Below are 22431 nucleotides of genomic sequence, written 5' to 3'. Positions count from 1 at the left end.
GAAAGCTCACTGAAGGGAAAAAAAAATAGTAAAAGGAAAATTGGCTTCATCCTGGCTCAAACCAGGACAGAGGTTTAGGTTGGATATTAGGAAAAATGTCTTCACTGAAAGAGTTGTAAACTTTTGGAACAGGCTTCCCAGGGAAGTGTTGGAGTCAACATCTCTGGAAGTATTTAGAAGATGTGTAGATGTGGTGCACAGGGACATGGTTTAATGGTGGACTTGGCAGAGTTACATTAATGATTGGAATCTATGATCTTAAAAGGTCCTTTCCAGCCAAAATGATTCTGCGATTTTATGGTGTGTAAGTCTTGATTTGAGATAGGCTGGTCAGGCTCTGGATGACTAAAGAAATGAGCAGCTGCCAGGGGATGCTCAGCCAGGGGATGCGGTGGAACGCACCCGAAGTGTGATGACGAGCGTGATGAGGTGAGATTTAGAGCACCAGTGTCCCCGCACGGTGACGGCGCTACAGGCGGCTGCGCGGGCAGGCGGGCGGCGGGTCCGCTTCTCGGCGGTGCCCCCAGAGGGCGCCCCTGCCCGCGCCTCGCCCCGCGCCCCGCCCCGCGCCTCGCTCCGCGCCCCGCGCAGCAGCCGGCCCGCCGGGCAGCTCCGCTGCCCCCAGCTCCCCGAATGCCTGGGGTGCCTATTTTACGACACGGATCTTAACAGATGTGCAAGTTGAGTGAGCACAGACCTTGCTCGCTAATGAAAGCTACTAATGAAAACACAAGACTTGCCAGAAAAAAAACACGAACAGTAAGGTTATAGAAAAGGATTTTATTTATTTATGTATTTGTTTATTCACTAAGGACCATAGTTTTAATTAATAGACAAGGCTCTTGAGCCAGCCGGAGGATACAACTGCAGTGACCGTACAGAAGGAAATGCGGCTCACATGGATGCCCGTAAGAGCTGAATTTCAAGAAGTAACCGGCACCAAAGGAGGAAGAAAAGATAGCCAGCCTCACATGGGATGCCTGTGGTGGGACTCCTGATGGACCTGCTTCCTCCTGCTGTCCTCTCCCTTGTGCACCATCTACAACTAGTTAAAAGTCTTTCCTATGCTTTGAACAGTTTTGAGCGTTGCTGAAAGTGCAGATACTGAGTGCTCTCACCTTTCCTTCAAATCAAAATAGCTGTGAGTGAAATAAAGCCTCAAGATGGCCCAATACTTCACAAAATCTTATGAAAAGTAAAATTTTCTGAATTAATGTGTCAAATGAGATAACTGAGATTTCAGACAGGATTTTTTTTTTTTTTTTTTTTAATAGTTCTGTATACCAATAGAGGTATAGGTAGGGTGTGCTATGCTTTCCAATCCTAATACTTTTTAATTGCATCAATACCTTTGGGATGGATCTCACTGAAAAGTCTTTCAGCTAGTAGCGTATAGAGTTTGCCTTAAATAAATATGGATGTTCCTGTTCTAATGGTAAACACAAAGTCTGCCAAAGTATTCATCTGGCTTTGTGGAAAGAAAAGAGTATCAAGAAAAAGCCAGTGGCTTTAATTTATTTAGTCTACAAACAATGCTGTAAACTCCTGTAAATGTTTGGGATGCGTCAATGTTTTCCTGAATCTGCCAGTTATGATTTTTCAGGGCACAACTCATATTTGTTTGCAGACATTGGCAGGGGAGACAGTGTGCTCTGACGAGCTGCAGACACAGACTGCTTCAGTAGATTCCAGGGATTTGCTCTCCCTGTTTATTCCAAAAATAAGTGCATCTCCTCCTGATAAATGTTGTATGCAAATATGGTTCAGTCATTTTCACATGAGATTCTAATCCATTCATTTAAATATGTTAATTTTGTAGTGTATGAAAATTTGCATATGCAATTCAGCAAAGGCAAGAGCAATCTTTTATTCTCATCACTTCTGACATTTTAATCAATGATTTATGTCTTATTCTTACATTTATTAGCCCTCCCTTAGAATGCTAAAGCAGATTATTATGCAATGATATTTCTATACATATATAAAGCTCATTAAGACTGTTTGACAGAAGGGTGGTCAAAGTGCAGGAGCAAGAGTCAGGCATTTGGGGGTTTATGCTTTACCTTCTCTACAGGCTGGTTGTGCTCATTTGATAAACAACTTCCCTGTGTCACTGTCATCCCGTGTGAACCAGAGAGATAGAATGGCCCAAACTCAGAGGTGCGACTAATTGGAGTTTGTAAAGCTTTTTGAGCTCCCTGACTGAAAGTTGAAATATAAATATCTGGACATAAAGAAAATTAAAGAGGTACAGTCCTATATAATGGAGATATCATCCATTATTTTTAGTTTTTGTCTGTGTTTAAAGGTGGCTGCAGGAATGGCATCCTTTTCTTCTAGAGATTGCCCCTTGTAGGTATTCACAGTCACACACTCACTGACTTTTTGACAAAATGCAGCTTTTACTGCTACTTCCTTCTTCCAACTTCGATTGCTTTCCAGATCTGAGAGACTAAACTAGACACCACCAACAGAATATTCAAAAGAATAATTTATCTAGTCTCAATGTCAGTCAGTCACTCCTCTGTGAATCCTTGGAGGGAAGTTAAGTTACAAGGATGACTGGGAAAGGCTGAATGATAAGACACAGAATTACAGAGGACTACTTTTAAAGGCCTGATTTAACCTACAAGACCTTTACAGCTGGGATGAATGTGTGAATAGAAAGAAATCAGCTGGAATTGCAGATCCCATTTAGAGTCTGACCCAGGTCTCAGTATTTAGAAGAGTTATTTGTGATGACAGAAATCAACAAAAGATTTTTCAAAAGTGTAATTTAAATTCAATGAGTGGAAGTACAGCCCTGCAATTCTCTCAGAGCTTTGCCTACTTGATTTTTGGAAAGTTATGCAGCAAAGGCAGCCCTGTGCCCTGCAGGAATCCAGTTCCAGATTCCAAAAGTGTAAATCTGTTGATGTTACCTGTCAAAAGCAAAATCCCAAGAATGTTTACACTTAGAAATGGGAACTATAAACTTACACATTGTGCATAGCAGTGTGGGTTTGGTAAATACCACACCATATTCCTGAACAACATGTGTTCAGGCATGTGTGAGAAATCTATTATTTATTCAGTACAGCTGTTACATGCAGCTGAAGCTCATGGTGTCCCTGTAAAAGGAAAACTTCTGGAGGACATCTGAAGTCTCAGTTCAAACTCTTTTCACTGGTGTGGTTTATGAATTGTCCCTGCTGCACACTCCAGTCTGCATCTTATGTTTGAATAAATCCATGTGACTGCATCTACTGACTTCTTGGCTCAAAGTAAGGATGACAGCCACAAGAGACCTGGAATATACAACTGGATATTTTCATTGTAAGAAACTCCAGCTGGACATCTAATTCTACTCAGGTGTTGTTATGAGTCCTATGACTGCCAACTATACCTTGGTAGTTCTGATGCCATAATGGGGATAAATGGGATAAAAAACTTGTATTATGAGTTTCTTTCTAAGAACAAGAGGTAACTATAGTGATACTTAGAGAAGTAAATATTTTTACATTCATCCAATGCCAAAGATCCAAAGAGAGATGTGTGCACATCCCTGTCTTCATTAACATGTAGCTTAAAAAAGTTCCAGTTGCTACTAGTGAGGAAATGTATTAATTTTAGGGAAGTGCTCAGGAGCTAAAGTAGGGAAAAGAGATATTGTAGTATTTTACCAATCTTGCTGCTTCTAAAATCATTAGTCAGACTCTTCTCTCCTAAAAAGCTATTGTAAGAGTAACCTAATTCCACAATTCCCAGGCTAGACACATACTATTAATATAAAAGAAACAAATTCTTATTCTCAAGATAACATGATTCTAAGGGCTTGAGCATGGAGAAGGTCACTGTCCATGCTCTTCCTTCTCCTCTTCTCTCATGTGATGTGGGAGAAAAAGCTCCAGTGTTTCATACCCTCAGTTTATTCTCAACTTTGCCAAAGCATTTCCTATTCCATGTTATAAAGGCATTCCACACACTATGATTATTTAAATATTATGTATTATTTTATGTTGTTTCACACCTAAAGGGGAAAAAAAACAAACAGGGATCTTGTTTTTTCTGGTTTATGTTGTTACTCAGACCAGACTTCAGCACCATACAGAGCTGGCAAAATGGAATGAAGGGAAGAGATTTGATTGTAACGGGAATGGTTTATGATTTATTAATGCTTATCCCCCACCACCCTCCCACCTTCCAGTTTCTGAGAGGCAGTAGAACATCAACTCACTGAGGAAGTATCCAATGAATAAGAAATTGTCTCCCTTCCATGAGATTTGGATTGAAATACAAAATGTGATTTCTGCTTCTGTATCTGATGCTATAAAAATATATACCTATGGTTTTGATTTTTAATTGGATGATATTTGGTGTCACTGAAAAATCAACCTGGTTCTGTGCTGCTGCTCCCTTGGCTGATCTTACTGAGCAGAGCTGGTCGCCCGGCACACGACCCTCTTCAGCTATTTGAATGTTTCATAAAAAGCTGCACTTCTGGAAGGTTTGATATGTTTGCCAGCATCCGCACCGGCCCGAACGATTTATTTTTTGGTAGTAAGTACTACTCATTCATTGAACTTCAGAATTTTCCTTTGTGGTTTTAAAAGTAATTTGGCCAGAGGTAAGAGCTGCAGACCCCATGGGCTGTAGCCAGCATTTATTTCACATAAATCATAGCTTGCTTTAGGTTACATTTTCTTTGGAATGGAGAGCTAATTCATTTAGTTACACTGGTCTGAGGGCATCAAATTGGACCATATTATCACTGGTAACAAAAACAAGCTCACAGACTGCTCAGGATATCAGTAAAGGTAATTGCTAAAATGGTATTGCTTCATCCAGCAATAACTCTAAAAGTAGACATCTGATAAGTTAGTCAAAGCTTCACCTTTCATGAGCTATCAGTTCATACATCACCCTTAACGTGAAAATAGCCTCATTCCCACAGCTTTAGCACCAGAAGTTTGATTTGTTTTTTATTCTTAAAAATAGCATCTGTGCACATGATAGTCTTGGAAATATTATACCAGCAACTAACATCTTACTAAATCAAACCTTAAGGATCTCCTGGGACATTTGAGTTTATTTTGTAATTGTACTACTAATTCACTGAAGTAACACCTTTCAACTAAAACCTTAATATTAAATGAAAGTGAAAGAAATAATTATGCTTCCAGTTTCTAACAGTAAGATGAAATAAGTTTAATTATTCAGTAAAACTATTTATGGACAAGTGACTTCTTGGTAGCCATTGCCATCCTTATGTCTAATACTAAAGAACAAGAGTATAAAATTAAAAGAGTCTTTGTTTATTTATTAATTACATGGCCTCTCTTTTTACAATTTGAATGCTGCACTTTACAGCACTGCAAACTAATTATAAGGAACAAGATGGTGGTCTAATTCCTGAATCATGTGAGGATGTTCCCCCTGTTCCTAGAGCAGGCATTACCAAAACCTCACCGGTGACCACTGCTGTTGGACTCCATATTCTGGAGTCCCAAAGATTTCCTCCTTTGCTTTAACATGGAAGTAACCCTGTCCAAAGCTATCTCTAACAGATAACGCTGGATACAGAGCCAGATACCTTGTTTCTCTCCTTACACTGACTTTACTGAAGAATTAAAATTTAGGAAGAGTAAAGACATCTCTGCCCTCAAACTTTAGTTGTCTTCACAAAATAAAAGGTTGTGTTACACCAGAATTTTACAATGCATTTACTTCGATGGAGTGAGTTACTCCAGAGAATCCAAGGCATTAACATGACCCTGTTTTTTTACAGCATTAAAGAATAAAATATCATACCACGTTTTAGACACAGGAACTTTAGCCTCCTTATTTTGATAATCTTTTACTATCATAAGGAAGGAAACATTAAGTATAACATTTGAGATGAGACCCATTAAACTTTTTGATCTAATGTTATTCCTTATAAATGTTTTCTACACATTTAAAGAAATAAGTAAATTCTACTATTTCACATTTTCTTTACATCCTGTCTTCAACAGGAAGGAGGAGAATAGAGAGGAGAGAGAAAAAAACCCCAAGCATTAAGAAGCTGTTTTGTGTACCATCACTGGGATCTTATTTTTCAGGCTGTTTCTTCTTGAAAGTCTACAACGTAAAGTTTAATTCCAACCACTACACAAGAATATGTGCAAACAGGAGATGAAAGGCTTTGTTGCTCTCTTAATTCAAGCTTGGGTACAAGCTACTGAAATACTGAACAAAATATTATGCTTTTAGCCCTTCCCATTAATGGCTTGTTTCCCTTTTCTAACTGTTTTCACATTACAAATCATTCCAATACATGATCAGAAAAAGAAAACGGAGGCATTATGATATCAGGGAATTGCTCATCTGAGTTTAATAGCTCTATTTTTATAATTATTGATTGAAAGTCACTCTCTCTGAGGGCTGTTGAAATATGTTTTCATGGTACATTTTGCACCCAAAATGCCAATACTTACTGCTCAAATAATCTTGCCTTTAGTTTGCCTAGTCCTTCATCTGCTAAAAAGAGTCTCCTTTGTGTAACCCTCCTTTGTGCAGCACACAATCACACCTCAGTGTAGCAATCATTTGCAGTAGGACTGTCTGATGGTGGCACTGTGATGAGGCAGGTTAAAGGAAATGCTAACTTTAAGCAAATGACAAAATGATCCAAGGGGACACATGATTACCAACCCTGTGATAATTGCTGCATGATAAGATTGTTGTGGTTGGATTGCATGTGAAGGCTGTATGATGGTGCTTGTGCTGTGGCACATCCTGAAAGGCACCAAGAATGGCCTGATATGGAGATCTGCAAAAAAATATTTGTTCAATTGATGGATAGTTTCTATCCCTTGGATTACCTGATCTGTAGTGTTGTGTACAAAATGCAATGGTAATCCTTTGCTTCAGGCCAGGGAGCTGGGAATTCCCATTTTTAAGTAGCCTTCCAGTGCCTGAAGAGGGCCTACAGGAAAGCTGGGGAGGGACTTTTTACAAGGGCATGTAGTGATAGGATGAGGGGAATGGTTTCAAGCTGAAAGAGGGTAGATTTAGATCAGGTATTAGTAAGAAGTTCTTCACTGTGAGGGTGGTGAGACACTGGCACAGGTTGCCCAGAGAAGTTGTGGATGCCCCATTCCTGGAAGTGTTCAAGGCCTTGTATGAGGCTTTGAGCAACCTGCTCTAGTGAAAGGTGTCCCTGCCTATGGCAGGTGGGGGATGTGTGTGTGTGTGAAACTAGACGATCTTTAAGTCCCTTCCAACCCATACTATTCTATGATTCTATGATCTTCTCATTATACGGTGCTTCTTGGAAGCCAGGGTTTGTCTAGCTTTAGGGTGAGAAAGAGGGACTAAGGGTTCCTTTGCTACCCAAGACCATGAACCACTTACCATTGCCTCCCTCTGTATCAGCAACCTCCAACTTGAGGAATCTAACTATAAACACTCCAGCTAAAATATTAAGTGGGACTACAGATCTGACAGAGAGAGGGATTGCCATGCTGTGGAAGGTGCTGGTGTGCCTCGAGAAGCACCAATGGCAGGAAACAGGGAGGAAGTGCCATTCCCAGGGTCAGGCTGCAGCCTGGCTGGTAAAGAAGCAGCAGGCTCTGGCAGGTGATTCATTCTGCCTTCTGGGTGGGGAGGAGAGCGAACACCGCTGTCTAACTGGTGTGCAAATACAGGTCCATCGAGATGTTGTTTCCTGGGATTGCTGTTTCTTCCTTTATGCTTCACAGAAGATTTGTAGGTGTCTTTCCCAGTATTTCATGTGCACCAGGTCGTGCTGAAGCTTGCCATGGTTTCAGACTGGAATCCTATGGAGAGAGGTGCAAAACTGGTGAGTCTTTAAAAGCACGTTGCTGTTTAAGATTGTCAGGCATTTCTCAATTGGCCTAGATGATCTTCAGAGGTCCCTTCCAACGCCAGTGACTCTGTAATTGTGCAGTCAACAGAAGTTTCAGTACGCAGCTGTGATTTTTTTTTCGTTATGCACTCTGAAAAGTTTTGCTCCCATAGGATATTGATTACAAATTTTAATACGGGTTTTAACAGCCAAGCTACATGAAAATGCTCAGCCTTTAAGTACTGTACCCAGCATTAATAACATTAGTGGGAACACACTCTGTATTTTTGTAACAATTATCCCACAGTTTCTGTTTTGTTCCTCTAGATCATCCTGCTTGCTTCAAGTATCCTGTCTCCATTACTTATTGCTACATCTGCTTTGTCACCATCTGCTCTGCGATTGCTCAAGAAAGAACAAATCCCTAGAAAACATTACTGTCCAGACTAAGCACTATAGAAGCATCCTTTGCACATTCAGCCAAACATTGACTAATGGCGAGCTAAGCTATAATCGCAAATTCCCTCCTTTCCTGTTCACTACAGTTCAAATTAATGTAAAAAACTTGGTGGAATTCAGCTGCCCTCCTTGGGGATATAGGTTACCATCTGTCTGGTTTCCAGTGGTACATTTAAAAAGCATTTGTCCCATTTTCATAAAACATTCTGCTGCACAGCAACCACTTTAATATCTAATTACACAGCATTATGTATCACATATGTCACAACCAGAATAATTTGACCTAAGTTTCTCTTATCTAGTCTAGTCTGTTTTGCTATTTTAAGTTAAGTTATCCAAACACCTACAAATCCAAAAGTATGCCTCTAGCTAATGTAATTTAAAAAAATAATGAAATAAGTAAATATTGAACTGCCTGAGGAATACTTTGGATTTAATTTGGTAATTTATATAAGATTTTCATTTCAAAAGCAATCTAGGTTTTAAACTAAAGGTTAATATACTTACCATTGTGTATATATATATATATATATAAAATCCAAGTTAGTAAAAGCAGGCAACAGAACAGCAAAAGGTATCAGTTGTTATGCTGCCCACATAAACACATACAAATGCCAAAAAATATAACAAAATAAATTAACCTTCCCCACTCCTCAAGTCTTCCTGACTGGCTCCAGAGGCCTGTGCAGAGAACTGACAGCCATTCTATGGCCAGCCATAGGAGAGCATCTGCCCAAGCTGCATCTACTCGGGATGCTTGATGCAAAGCCTACTGAAGTCTGCAGGACAGTCAACAGTCCTGTTGACTCCACAAAGCTGCAGTGCTGTTGGGGATCCCTGGAGAGGGACTGGGGAGAGAGAGCCAGACTGCCCCACAGCTGTGTCCCTCCTCTCCAGCCAGCCCACATGTCATCACTAACTGCACCTCTGAGCACCTTTACAATGCAGTTAACAATGATCAGAGTACAGATGCTCTGGGAGGTCTGTGTTCTCAAGTGCCCATGAAACCACTTGATGCCAAAATCCCATGGGGCAGTGTCATTCACCATTCTAGACCAGTAGCTTGCCTTGAACCTTTTTGCCCAGCTATGCTGTATTCCTGCCCTGCTCAGGCAGGGATGATGCTCCAGCAGTGGAGGGGTAATGCCTGTAACTATGTCTCATTTCCACTGTGCCTCCCTTTCCTCTGGCCAGGATCCTTTTTCCCCCCAGCAAAGCTCTGAAGCAGAGTAAAGCTGCCATGAACATGGGCTTAAGAAGGAATGATCTGTAGGTCCTTGGGGAGTTGCTGAAGGTGGGTGTAAGGGAAAAGAGTGCCCCTTGTCTTGGAGACTTCACTGTGTTCCTCTGGGAGAGCTCCCAGTCGAGGAGTGGGATGAGAATGTCTCAGGAGCCTGGGATCGATGAGAGGAGAAAGAGAGAGATGTAGGATAAAAAATAACCCTTCACTCTTCTGCCTAGAAACATAAATAGACTCATTGGCCAAAAGATTTGGTATCCAGCCCTAAGTTTTGTCATGATCAAGTCCTGGAAGATTCAAATGGTATTTCCCATGGCTACTAAAAAGAGAACAGTTGCAGCAGACCACTCACTCTTGAGACGACAAACAGATGATGGATTGTAGCAATTATTTCTTTTGAGCACAATTTTTTTTTTTTTTCCATCTGTATCCAGCCAGAAAGCAGCTATCTTGTTCACAGCTATTTGTCTAAGAGAAGCTATAAATTTAACTAAAGTTCACGGGGAGCATACACTCTTGAGAGTGGTAGGACACTTCCCCTGTAATCACAGAGATTCCATCTACAATGAATCTGAGGCAAATTACTCAAAAGCCTCCCTCTGTGTCTCCGTCTTCCAGACAGATGTGAGATAGTTCATCCAAAGAACAATGTTAATGGTGGAGATTGTAGTGTAGGATTCTTCCCCAAAACCCAGAAGCACTTTAGATGAACACGCACCATCAAGAAGCTTGTCCTGAAAGCAGCCAAGCATGATCATCCAGCTTGTCTCCACTAATTGCCTCTGTGTTCTTCCGTATGAGGAAGACTCCAGCTTCTTTGCAAAGAAAAGGTCAGCTCCGAGGAAGCTGCATGGTTGGAGTGAGAGAGAGAGATTGTGGCTGAATATCTGGAGGTACCTTGAGAGGCTAACTTGGTCATTCATAGAGCACAAATGACCTTCACATAAGGTGTATGACTGGGCAAGGGAGGCTCACAGTTTGGCTGCACATTAGCAAATATCAGTTGTCTAGTAGCTGTGTCCTGAATGCACTGTGGACACTTGGCCAGGCTCCTGGGGGTTCAGAGAGAGAGGCAGGAATACCAGCAGCACAGGGCTGGAGGCACACATATAGTTGGAGCTGCCTGTCTTTTGTAAATTATGATTATTTTCATTATGTTATTGGTATTAAACTGAATTCACAGTAGTAAATGCCAGATTTTATCAGACAGAGAATGATGCCATTTAAGAAATGGACATTGACTTATCAGGAACAATTGCAGCAAAAAAAAAAGGAAAGTTTGTAAATCAGTTAAAATTTAGAGAACTTGTTCTATTCTACAGACATCCCAGTAGGACAGAAAAAGCTCTTTGCAGGAAAAACTGCACAGACATCATATAACATTTCATTATACTGCTGAGCTAGTCAATGAAATTTAGAAAATATTCAAACATTGATACCAATGTCTATTTGCTAGCTATCTCCAATGGTAATATTATAGTATTTGGCACAGCTAGCTGGGAGAAAAAAAATCTGATACCTATTAAAATTTATCTGCCAGTTCAGGACAGATTATCTGACCAAGATCAGTATGACTCTGAAGTTATCTCAGAGGAGACCTCCTGAGCACTGTGATATTCAAACCAACATTTGAATGAGTAAAAAAGAATGCAGGCAAGTATTGTAACTTTTGAGATACTTAATTGTAAGTCTAGCAGTGGACATCTTACCTCTTCAACTAACCAATAAACATATGAATAAATACAGAAGGAAAGAGATCTCTACATTTACTGGGGTGTAACTTTGCACTTTACTGAACAACAGAATTTATAACTTTATGCCCAGTACTTCGTTTACAAATCCACTTCTGAGCACATTTTCTTATACAACAACTGTGATTGCCAGAGCAATCATGCTTGCAGCCAAGGCACAAAATAATCCTCCATTTATCATTTGTCTATGCAAAGAGGTCTAAGCACTCCAGTAAAGGCAGGATTTAACAGTTCATCTCACTTCTCATCATGGAATTAATCAGGACAACTGATGGTAAGGCAGGGTTCCCACTTAATAAGCAGATAATAGTAATGAGTTTTGCACACATAAAGAGACGGTATCTATTGTGCCTGACCTGTGCAGTGGGGCAGAAGTCAAAGGTTTCTATAAACGTATTAGGGATGAGAGTGGAACAAAACAAATAAATTATCTGTACAATTATTTTGCTTTGTGAATGAAAGTGGATGCAAGAGGCCATTGAAATAAAGAAGTCTTGGCTCTGGCATGGTAAGGGAGCCACTACTCTGAGTACCTACACATAGAGTGACACCAGTTCCCTGCTGCTCATGAGCCAACAATTCACCAGCAGGAAGTGCAAGTTTGGTCATATGGATGCTGCTATTTTATTTAACCGAATTAGGGTTCAAATACATATCAGGATGTCTACAAATCCTTTTTGTGTCTGTGTTGAGTCTCAACATGGCTAGACAAGGAGCTGAGCAAGCCTGCTCCTTCCACTTCCAATAGTTGTGAGTGCAGTGCTTTTTTGGGCCAGCTGATAACTAGATTGCCAGTTGATAACTAGATTACCTGTCATACTATTTCTTTAGAGAAAGAGATTAAAACATTTTATAAAAACCCTGAACGTATCTAATCTTTCATTCTGAAGTGATGGGAATACTCTGAAGCATTCTTTGCATAAACTTGAAGTATGCACTAAGACAGGATTTTAATTCAATTTTCTGATGGCTGGTGAACACAAGACAGAGAATACATATATATTCATCCCAGAACATATATTAGTAAATTTCAGGAGTGTTTTAAGAATCTTAGATGACTGAAATGATTAAATATGAAGTGGATTTTTTCTTATTTTCAAGACTGATAATTGCTTTAATGTCTCAGTCTCAAAGCAACTTCTCCAACTAAATAAGAAGCCCTGGCTGGTACAACAAACTTGAGAATATGAAAAGTGTCTTCAATTTCAAACAAGGCTTCTGTTAACCAGAGGTTACTCAAATTCAGTTTTAGGAAACACTTGATAAAATCTACTTCATTACTTAGTAAGAAGGTATTAGAGTGAGTTTGTAGAACATGAAGACATCTTTGATTACAAGTTGATATGATACAATGAACTGTATCGGTAAAAATGAACCTGAGCATTTCTGTTTTTACTGTGCTAAAGACTGTGATTTCCCAAAGCACATCTGTAATACCTAAAGGGGTGTCTGATGGAGGGTGTGGGAACAAGCTGTTATGAAATCCGTGATTGGTCTAGCTAACATTGGCAGCTGAGAATGCCTGATGATAGGCATTAGATGGAAGAACTACCAGTCTTTCACGTAAAGATGTGAGCTTATATCCTGTCTGAACTCTTAGAGATAAAGATCTTGCCATTTGCTAGCAGAAAGTTTTGCAGAATACTTTCCTCATGCTTAAATGGAACTCTTAATTGCTTGTGTAATAGAGTAGTAATAATTAACTATACAGCATGTAAGCTGCAGAACAAAAGTCTAGGCTAAGAAAAAGACAAATAGGTGACTTCAGAGAAGTACAGTAATTCATATTCTGAAAATTGTACTAAAGAGTCAAGCAGCTTCTCAGCAAATAAAAAAACTTCTCAATGAAACATCAGATTAATTCTTAAATAGGTTAATCTACATGTTGTTTAGCTGTTTCCCTCCTTCATACTCTAAAGAGTAGAATTTGTAATAGGTCTATTAATCAAAGTGATGGAAGAATAAAATTTTCACACTCAGCCAGGAAGACATCAAGTCAATATCAAAATCATAACATTTTAAGTTAAAGCCGTCTATCTGGACTTTGGAAATGTTTAGATTACACAACCAAAAGTTAGAAACCAAACATTTTAACTAAGCTGATAAAACATGACCATTAATTAAGACTGAAGTCGACAATCTGGCACCTAAGAAATTTCAAGGACCCTAAGCCAGAAGTCTAAAGTAAGATTTCCAAAGTAAGTTCATAATAATTCATCATCAATTAATGACGAGATAAGGACATTGGAGGAAGCCAGGGGCACAGGGGACTACAGCCAGTCTGTAGGATAACTTTATATTAACTTCCCTTCTGAGAGAGAGAGACTAATGGGGACTCAGGATTCAGCTAATTTAGGACTGTTTTTTATAATTGGATAAAGAGCAATTTAGGCTGAAGTTACTATTATTGATATTATCAAAGATTCATATTGAGATGCTTGCTAACTACCAAACCCACCTGCTGAACCCAGTTGTGCTAGGCTGTGTTCCAGCATATATTGGTGCCAGGCCTTGGTCTAAAACCCACCAGTTCATCACTACAGGGGATGAAAAAAAAGCCTCAGTAATGAAGTAATAGGCACAGTGGGATGTGCTCAGTTCATAGTCATCCAGTAGCAAAGATCTCAACAGCCAGGTTATGAGTGAAGTATGCTTTGCTGAGCACCTGTGATTTTCAAGGGACAAATCATAGGCTGTTGATGGTGTACAAGGCATACAGAAGTGGGTGGTAAAAGCAGAAGCTGCTCATATCTCTGGTTTTTCCTCTGTGTTACTTTTGCCTTGTGCAACAGTCCCCAGGTTTTTTTAAGCATTGTGCTGGTTTGGTTCTGACATGGTTGCAGCATCAGGGGTGGGGCCCCAGGAGTGGCTCCTGTACGAAGCTACTAAAAGCTCCCCCTGCTCAGGTGGCCAAGGCCAAGCCCTTAGAGAAGCAATAGATGCACCTCTGTGATTAACATATGACAGAACTGACACAAGAACTGAAAGGAGGTAGAGCAAGTTGAAGAACTGAGCTAGAGAGGACTGTGCAATACCGGAGTAGAGATCCCAAGGTTGGTGAAGAAGAAAGGGCAAGGAGGTGCCTGAGCAGAAGCTCCCCTGCAGCCCATGGTGAGATGGCAGGTTGTCCCCTGCACTCGTGGATGAGCGTGGCGGAGCATCCCCTAAAGGTGTCAGGAGGGGCGAATGTGGAGCTGAAGTCCATGGACTTGGACCTGCAGCCATGGAGGACCCTGTGCCAGGGGAGGTGACTGTTCCCGAAGCAGCCTGTGACTATGTGGGAAAACTGTGCTGGAGCAGCTTGCTCCTGAGGGATTGTACCGTGTGGGAAGGACTCATGTTGTGACAGGTTTGTGAAAGACTCTCCCATGGGAGGGACTGCATGGGGAAGCAGGGGAGGACTGTTAGGATTCCTTCTCCCTGAGGAGGAAGGAATGGCAGGAAACACCGGACTGTGAACTGTCTCTAAACCATATCCCCTGTCCCCCTGTGCTGCCAGAGGGAAGGAGGTAGAGAAATCAGGGTCAAGGTAATTTGGGCCTGGGAAGAAGGGAAGGGTGGGGGTAATGTATGTAAGCACTGCTCTTTGTGTTGTCTGTGTCCTGTGTGCATTTCATTAGTGATAAATTAAAGTATTATTTTTCCCCAAGTTGAGTCTGTTTTGCCCATGACCATAATCGGTGAGTGAAGCCCTCCTTGTCCCTTGTCTTGACCCACAAGCTTCTAGTAGTTGGTCTTTGTCCTCCCCATCCCAGCATGTGTGGGGGGGGGGTTGGGGGGGGTGGGGGTGGGGTAGAGGTTGGGGTAGGGGGGGTGAGTGAGCAGCCATGCTGCTGGTTGTTGGGTTAGGCCCAAACCATGACAAGCATCTAGTGCACTTAAAAGCTCATTGAAGGGGACAGTTATGCATAGGTTAGAAGACACGTGGTGAGTTGAAGGAGGACTCTGCAGTTATGGATTTTATCTTGAGCTTTTTAACTTGCAAGAGATAGCCCTGGGGACAGAATAAAGGGTTGCCCATGTGTTATGCATGTAAGGTATGTGCACGTTACATTGGGCACTGTGCACCCTCCTCTTCCCCAGGACCGTGTGACTCATCCTTAGGGAGCCACTGGCTGCACCAGAGCAGATGCTTGCAGCCTTGCTGTATGGATGATTTGGGCTTGGATGTGACCCCAGACTGCCTTACCCCAATCAGTGTAGACCATCCTAATCTGGCTCTTGGGAAACACAAGCAGTAGCAGCTCCTGGCAGGGAGGCGATGTGGGGCAAGACGCACCTACAGAAAGCCTGAATCAGGGAAGGAGCAGGGAGGGAGAGAGAACTGGTGTATGAAATACCCACTTCCACCAGCAGCTGGGATCCGATGTGGTGCTCTCACAACATGCTGTGCAAACTGGGCTGCTGTGATGCCCGCAGCCTGCTGTCCCTGAGGTGGGACCTCTTCTGCAAGAAACACGCTCCTCCTTCCCTCCTGCGTGCTTTCACCTGGCCATGCTTGAACATGTTCTTAATACTGCAAACAACATTGTTAAGATAAATAATTACTCTAAATATCTGTTTATTCTCATTCCTCGCACAACAGTCGTGTACATTCTGTATTATAACGGCTCTTCTGCAACACATGCCCCACACCATTTCCAGAAAAGGAGAAGCCGTGACCTTTTTTGGTTATGAATACCCCCTCTCACATCGCCCAGCAATAAACAACTCCTGCAATGTCCGCGGCCTGCCCAGTAGATGGCGGTGGCAGCTCCTTTCCTTGGCATATTTACCTGTTAGCTGTGTCCCTGACATTTGCTAGAAAACTACTTCACTCGGTAAACAGCAAAAATAATAACATTTGAGACTATATTTAAACCTTACCAATTTCATATCTGAAATAGGAGTATTTTTTAAGTGTTTGCTGTAAACAGCAAGTGTTTGCTGTGTATCATAAATCCAGTTGTTTTTATAGGTCAGACCCCAGAAGAAATCTAAGCAAAGAGACTGAAATGTAGATAAGGAAAAGAAAATTTCCTTGGGCTGTTGTATATAAGAATAATAAGCAATACTTAGAAGTAAAGTTATTAAATCCCAAACAGATGACTACATTCAGTCTATGTGAATACTTTAGTCAAATTCAGAAGCTAAATATTTTAAGTCAACAGTACTGCTCTCCAAAATAACTAATACGTTCACCAAGGCATTTTATGAATCTATGCATAGTTCTTTAAAAATTTAGTCCTTTTCAGGTTTCCTACACTGCAGAATGCAGCCTTTACTTCTTCTGCATTCAAAGGCATTTCTCTACTCACTTTTTATCTTCAGTAACAATCAGGCTTCATGATGGCATTGTACCTACATGGTGATAATACTCTAAACCACAGATGGTGAAATGGGCTTGTGTTTTCTTTGGTTTCTTGAAGAAGAGGCAGATAGGGGTCTGCTACCCCCATATCCTCCCCCACACCCCCCTTGTCAAGTCTGCTCAGTCTTGCACTTCCAAGCATTGTCATGAAAGTTCTAGGGGCTGAAGGAGGTTTGTAGGAGGTCCACTAACCACGGGGAGATTAGCAGGCAGCAGCAGCTCAGGTTTCTCTTAGGGCTGGGGCTCAGACCCTACTGTCTGTTGCTATCTCTGAAGTCACTTCAGTTCCTTAGAGCTGGGCTTCAAGACAGCCATCTGATGACTAGCAAGTAAGCACAGAGGAAGAGACACAGTTTGGTCTTTTTTTTTTTTTTTAGTTTTTCCTAAGGGTTTTATCTCCCAAGCAGGAAAACTGGTGTGGAGACTAAGATGGAAAAGGACAGTGTGTGCATGGGGCTGTCTGGCTTGAGCAGAAGTGAATTCCCAAAACTGACTCAAGAGCCTCTTAACAAGCCCCTAGATGCAATGCTGCTGTGCAAGGCTTTGCTCTCCATTGCACCAGAGGCACAAGTGGAGAGGATATTAGGTGACAGGGCTATAAATCACACTAGTGGCTGCCTGCGAAAAGGTCTCCAGTGAAAATATTCCCTTGGATAACAACTGCAAACCAGCCCAATCCCTCTTGAACCGCCACTTTTGTAAGAACTATGATGAGACCTTAACAAACCAGGTGAGTGGGCAACACAATGTCAAATAAAATGCAGTGCCTGCAAATACAGGGTAATACTGTTTAGGGGTACATTCAGACTTCAAGTTAGACACTTTACAGGAATTTCAGTTCGCTGTATTATTTCAGAAAAAGGACAGCTCAGTGAAGGCATCTGCTTAGTGTTCAGCCTCTGTCAAAAAATTTACCAGCAAAATATTTTGGAAAGAATATTAGTGTGCCTGTTCTAGGACTTAAGTTAAAGCCAGTCCCCAGTTATTATGGATCCAGAGTTTAAAACTGTTATATATTGAGCTCACTAGGTAACACCTCTTTCCTGCACACAAATCTCTGGGCAAATTTCAGGACTGTGAACTTCAGTCCAGAAACGCCAAATATTTCCTCTGCATGCACTCTGTGCAGCTATACAGCATGAGCCTAACACAGCTTACTCACTGCACAGGGAAGCTGGGCATGATGTTGTAGGACTTTTCACTTCCCCTGAAGCAGTTACCAGTGGCCAGAGAGATCAGTTTGGATTAGGTGAATGGCAGGATCCATCTGTTTTGGGATTTGGAAAAGTAGCATAGGAGGAGCAACAAGCAGTTGAGCACAACTTGCAGCTACTCTGCTTGCTGGTCAAAATGGCACCAGGTTTGTCCCACCCCAACTTGCACTTGACTGAGGCAGCTGAGGTAAAGCTCCTCCCCAAATCCTACCACATGCAGCCAGAGCAAAGAATACACATCTCAGTCTTTAAGTTCACTTAATCTTTCATTCACTGATTGGATTACCATAAATTTAGATCGAGTTTATGCCATCAAATGCTGATTTTGTCAGGCCTGCAATGTTGTATGTACTTTGGGAAATCTGTTGTACACAGGAAGTGTCAAGAGCCCTTACCAAAGACAGGACAAATGCAATGAATGAAGAAACCAAATTATTTTATGAACATGCAATTATACAAATGCAAACCTGAATGGGTGGTTCTCAGTTGGGTGTAATGTAGTCTGAGGAAGTGAGTGTGGAGGACCAGAGCCATAGAAATTGTGGGAATGCCCTCACATTCAAAGATGCAGGACTTGGCCCTGTTCTTTAGCTTTGGACAGCCAGTAATATAAGAGTTTTTTAAATTCCTGTTTGCATTAATAAAATATTTAATAAAATATTCTAACTTGTTGCTGACTAAAGTGTCAGGCAACAGTGCAATTTACCAGGTTTAGAGCTATGAAGGAATTATTCTTTTAGATTCAGAGGATCCATTGCTCATGACTTATTTTTGCGGCCTTTCAATAAAGGGAGATTATAAGAAAGATGAGGACAAACTTTTTAGTAGGGTCAGTTGCAATAGGACAAAGGGTAATGGTTTAAAAGTAAAATAGGGTATGTTTAGACTAGATAAGGGAAGACATTTTTTATTATGTAGGTATAAAGGTTGCCTAGAGAAGTGGTAGAAGCCTCAGGCCTGGAACTGTTCATGGTCAGGTTGGATGGGGCTGTGAGCAGCCTGGTTTAGTTGAAGATGCCCCTGCTCACTGCAGGGGGGTTGGACTAGATGCCTTTTAAAGGTCCCTTCCAAGGCAAACTATTCTATGATTGTATTTGTGTATAACTTTTATATGTTAAAAACACTCTACTAGTACTAGCTATAAATATATCCTACAGAACTAGCTCTCCCATAGTTCTGCAAAGGATGCATCTTACATAAGTCTTAGAGCACACTATAACCAGTCTATCTGGAGAATTCTTTGCACATTAATTGTCAGTTATTCCCATGCTTCAGTTTCATTAAAAAAAATAAACTGCATAATTTAAATGTAGGCACATGTATATTAGGTGCTCTGTTAATCATAGAATCATGGAAACAGTGCCCTCATATTCAGGACTATTTATTTAAAAAAAAAAAAAAAAAAAAGCATTGGCATGTATTAACTTTTTTAGGTTTGTTTTAATGTTCAAAAGTGCTTTTTCTCAGTGCAAGTGAAAATAATCCACTTATCTTCATTCCCTGGTAAGCACATTTTCTTTCTATGCTCAAATGTCATGTTCTCTCACATCCTTTCAGATTTTTTTGGTCATTAATTCTGTTGCCAGGAAAAAGAAGTGCACACACTGCTGCTGAGCAAAGCAGGTCTGACTGATGCTATCTCTCTCCCCTGACCTTTCTGTAGCACTATTCATTAATATGACTATACCACTAAGTCTTCTGTTCAGGGGAATAGGGAATTGTGTGGCAATAGCACCCTGAGCTTTCCACTTCTAGCTGGTAAGCCTGGTACTGCTTAAAAATAGTTACAGTTATGAAGATTATTAGAAAACACAGTTATTTAGTAGCAATAACTTAATATTTCTCTGCAAATTACAAAGAAAAAGCTATGCACCAAATTCTAACTAATTAACATTTTTCAGGTGAAACGGTGGTCAAAATGTGACCATTTTCCAGTCTTCTTTTGGTTGTCAAAATATTTCCCCATGCTCAGTGCTTTGAAAATAGCTGTTAGAAGACAAGACAGCCATTTTAACATTTTCTTTTTTACTTTTTCTTTATGATTTTATTGGCTTTTGCTGTAGGCTAGGGTTGGTGGTCTTATCACAGTATCATTCTGGTTGGAAAAGACCTTCAAGATCATCGAGTCCAATCACTAATTACTTATTGTTTGTTTTTTTTTCTGAATTGAGAATTGTTACTTGGAGAATTTGTTTCTGAATTCAGCAGCACAGGAACTTTGGGTTTAAAAGCAAATTAAACATGTCTTCAGAAAACTTTGCTTGGTAGCCATAAGACAGGCTATTTTTAGCCACAGGGAAGGGTAGGGAGGGGTAACTACACATCCTGTAAGATCACCAGATCCTATCTCTTCTAGACATCTGTCCTTGCTCTTCTACTCCTAACAGCTCTGTATGTGCCTGGATGCTGAGACAGAGCAGAAAGCACTGCTGTGGTTGTACAGAAGGGATATATTCAGTGCACATAAGTTACTGTATATAAGCAAATCTCTTCGTCTTTCACTACACAGTCTCTATAGAGCTCAATTGGAAGACAAGTGTGATCTAAAGGATAGATGGGGGTGGCTGGGATAGTATGTCCCTTGAACAGGGATGGCTGCATTGCTGGCTTGAAAATAGTTTCTGCTCTGGATGCCTTAGGAAGAGAACAATGATTTCTGAAGTCTGAACCTAACTCCTCCATCTAGCAGCAATGCTACAGATTTCAGATAAGGAAACATAAATGTGATATGCTTATATACTTATCAAGATACCAGTAATGCAACATCCTACTTGCTGAGTGACCCCTGAAGCATTTATAGCATGACTAATCTCACTTACTTTGACAGCCATTAGGCTGAGATAGCCTGACTTCTACATTTTTCTCTAAAAGCTGTAACTGGCTTTCCCAGCAGGTTAGTTGCGGGCAAGCTTAAGAGGTGCTGCTTTTCATAAATGGCGCACGTCACCTTCCTCCTCAAGTATTCCTAATACTCTTCAGAAAACACAGTGATGTTCCTGACTGGGGTGAAGAACAATGCAGTGCAGGTCAAATCCTAGAAATATTTATGCAGAGAAAAAAACCCCATAAATCATATTAATAAATAATATTAGAAATACTGACTCATATTAGAAATTTTTATTCAGAAATAAATAATGAAACTTTGACTGTCAGAGCTGCATGTCTCAACCCAAAACAGTCCAGAACAATCCCTCCCACCCAGATATGAAACAATACTGGAAAGAGACAAGGCAAAAAAAGAAGAAAAAGCACCATATTGAATCCCCTTGATTCAACCAACCAAAACTGACGGAGGTCTGACAGAGGCAATGGGATGAGGAGAAGCAGAAATATGGTGGGAGCTGAGGCTGAGGTACATCCCAGTGCTCCTGCCCGTCCTCCCTGCCTGGGAAACATCTGTGTGTGGCCTGGCAGGTGAGAGGGATGTGTATGGCCTGGCAGGTAGGTGGATCCCCTCAGTTCAGGAAGGACAGGGAACTGCTGGAAAGAGTCCAACGCAGAGCCACAAAGATGATTAAGGGAATGGAACATCTCCCTTATGAGGAAAGGCTGAGAGAGCTGGGTCTCTTTAGTTTGGAGAAAAGGAGACTGAGGGGTGACCTCATCAATGTTTACAAATACGTAAAGGGTGAGTGTCAAGAAGATGGAGTTAAGCTTTTTTCAGTGATGACCAGTGATAGGACAAGGAGTAATGGATACAAATTGGAGCATAGGAGGTTTAAGGTGAATATCAGAAAAAATGTTTTTACTGTAAGAGTGACAGAGCACTGGAACAGGCTGCCCAGAGAGGTTGTAGAGTCTCCTTCGCTGGAGACATTCAAAACCCGCCTGGACGCCTTCCTGTGTGATGTACTCTAGGTGACCCTGCTCTGGCAGGGGGGTTGGACTAGATGATCTTTCGAGGTCCCTTCCAACCCCTAGGATTCTATGATCTCCCAGCAAGGTGGCTGCAAGAACAATAAGGATATAGTTTTAGAGAGCACAGGGTTTTATTCAAATCAGTACTTCTGTGCTTAATGAAGCAACTCATGTAGCTAAAGGGTCTGCAATTTAGATGAGTTTTAAAAAATATTTTTATTTTGAAAGGGAAATCTCCTTTCACAAGGCTGATTTTAGAAGCTGATAACTCAATTTAGCCTTTATATTCTTTGAAATTCAAGACTGCATTTAATGAAGAGCCAGGGTGAAATTACCAGTCCTGATTGTTACATCAAGCAAGATGTGAGGTGAGCCTATCATTATCCTAGTCACGATAGAATTGTGCAATTATTTAGGAGTGTTTGTAAGATCCAGTCACTGCTCGGACTCTAGCAGCTGAGCCTAAGTGCCACGGCTTTATAACTTGGGTAGTGCCAGCCTGAAATGGTAATACAATTAGCTCTCACTCTTGGGCTTCATGGGTCACTGAATGTTTTATACTCTAAAGGGACCCCCGAAGTATCAGTGAAAACAAAACAAAACAAAAGCCCCAACCCAGAAAACCAAGTGTAGTAAAATTATTAGTAGGAACGATGAACCTATTTAAGGAGATTTTAATTTCTGTTTTTACAGTCAATCAGTTTGGCACATGTAAGGTAAATACTGTGGAC

The sequence above is a fragment of the Apus apus genome, chromosome 4 (genome assembly GCF_020740795.1).
Source record: "Apus apus isolate bApuApu2 chromosome 4, bApuApu2.pri.cur, whole genome shotgun sequence".
Taxonomy (NCBI): Eukaryota; Metazoa; Chordata; class Aves; order Apodiformes; family Apodidae; genus Apus; species Apus apus.
The sequence above is the reverse complement of the archived record's forward strand: the minus strand, read 5'-3'. Positions refer to the sequence as shown.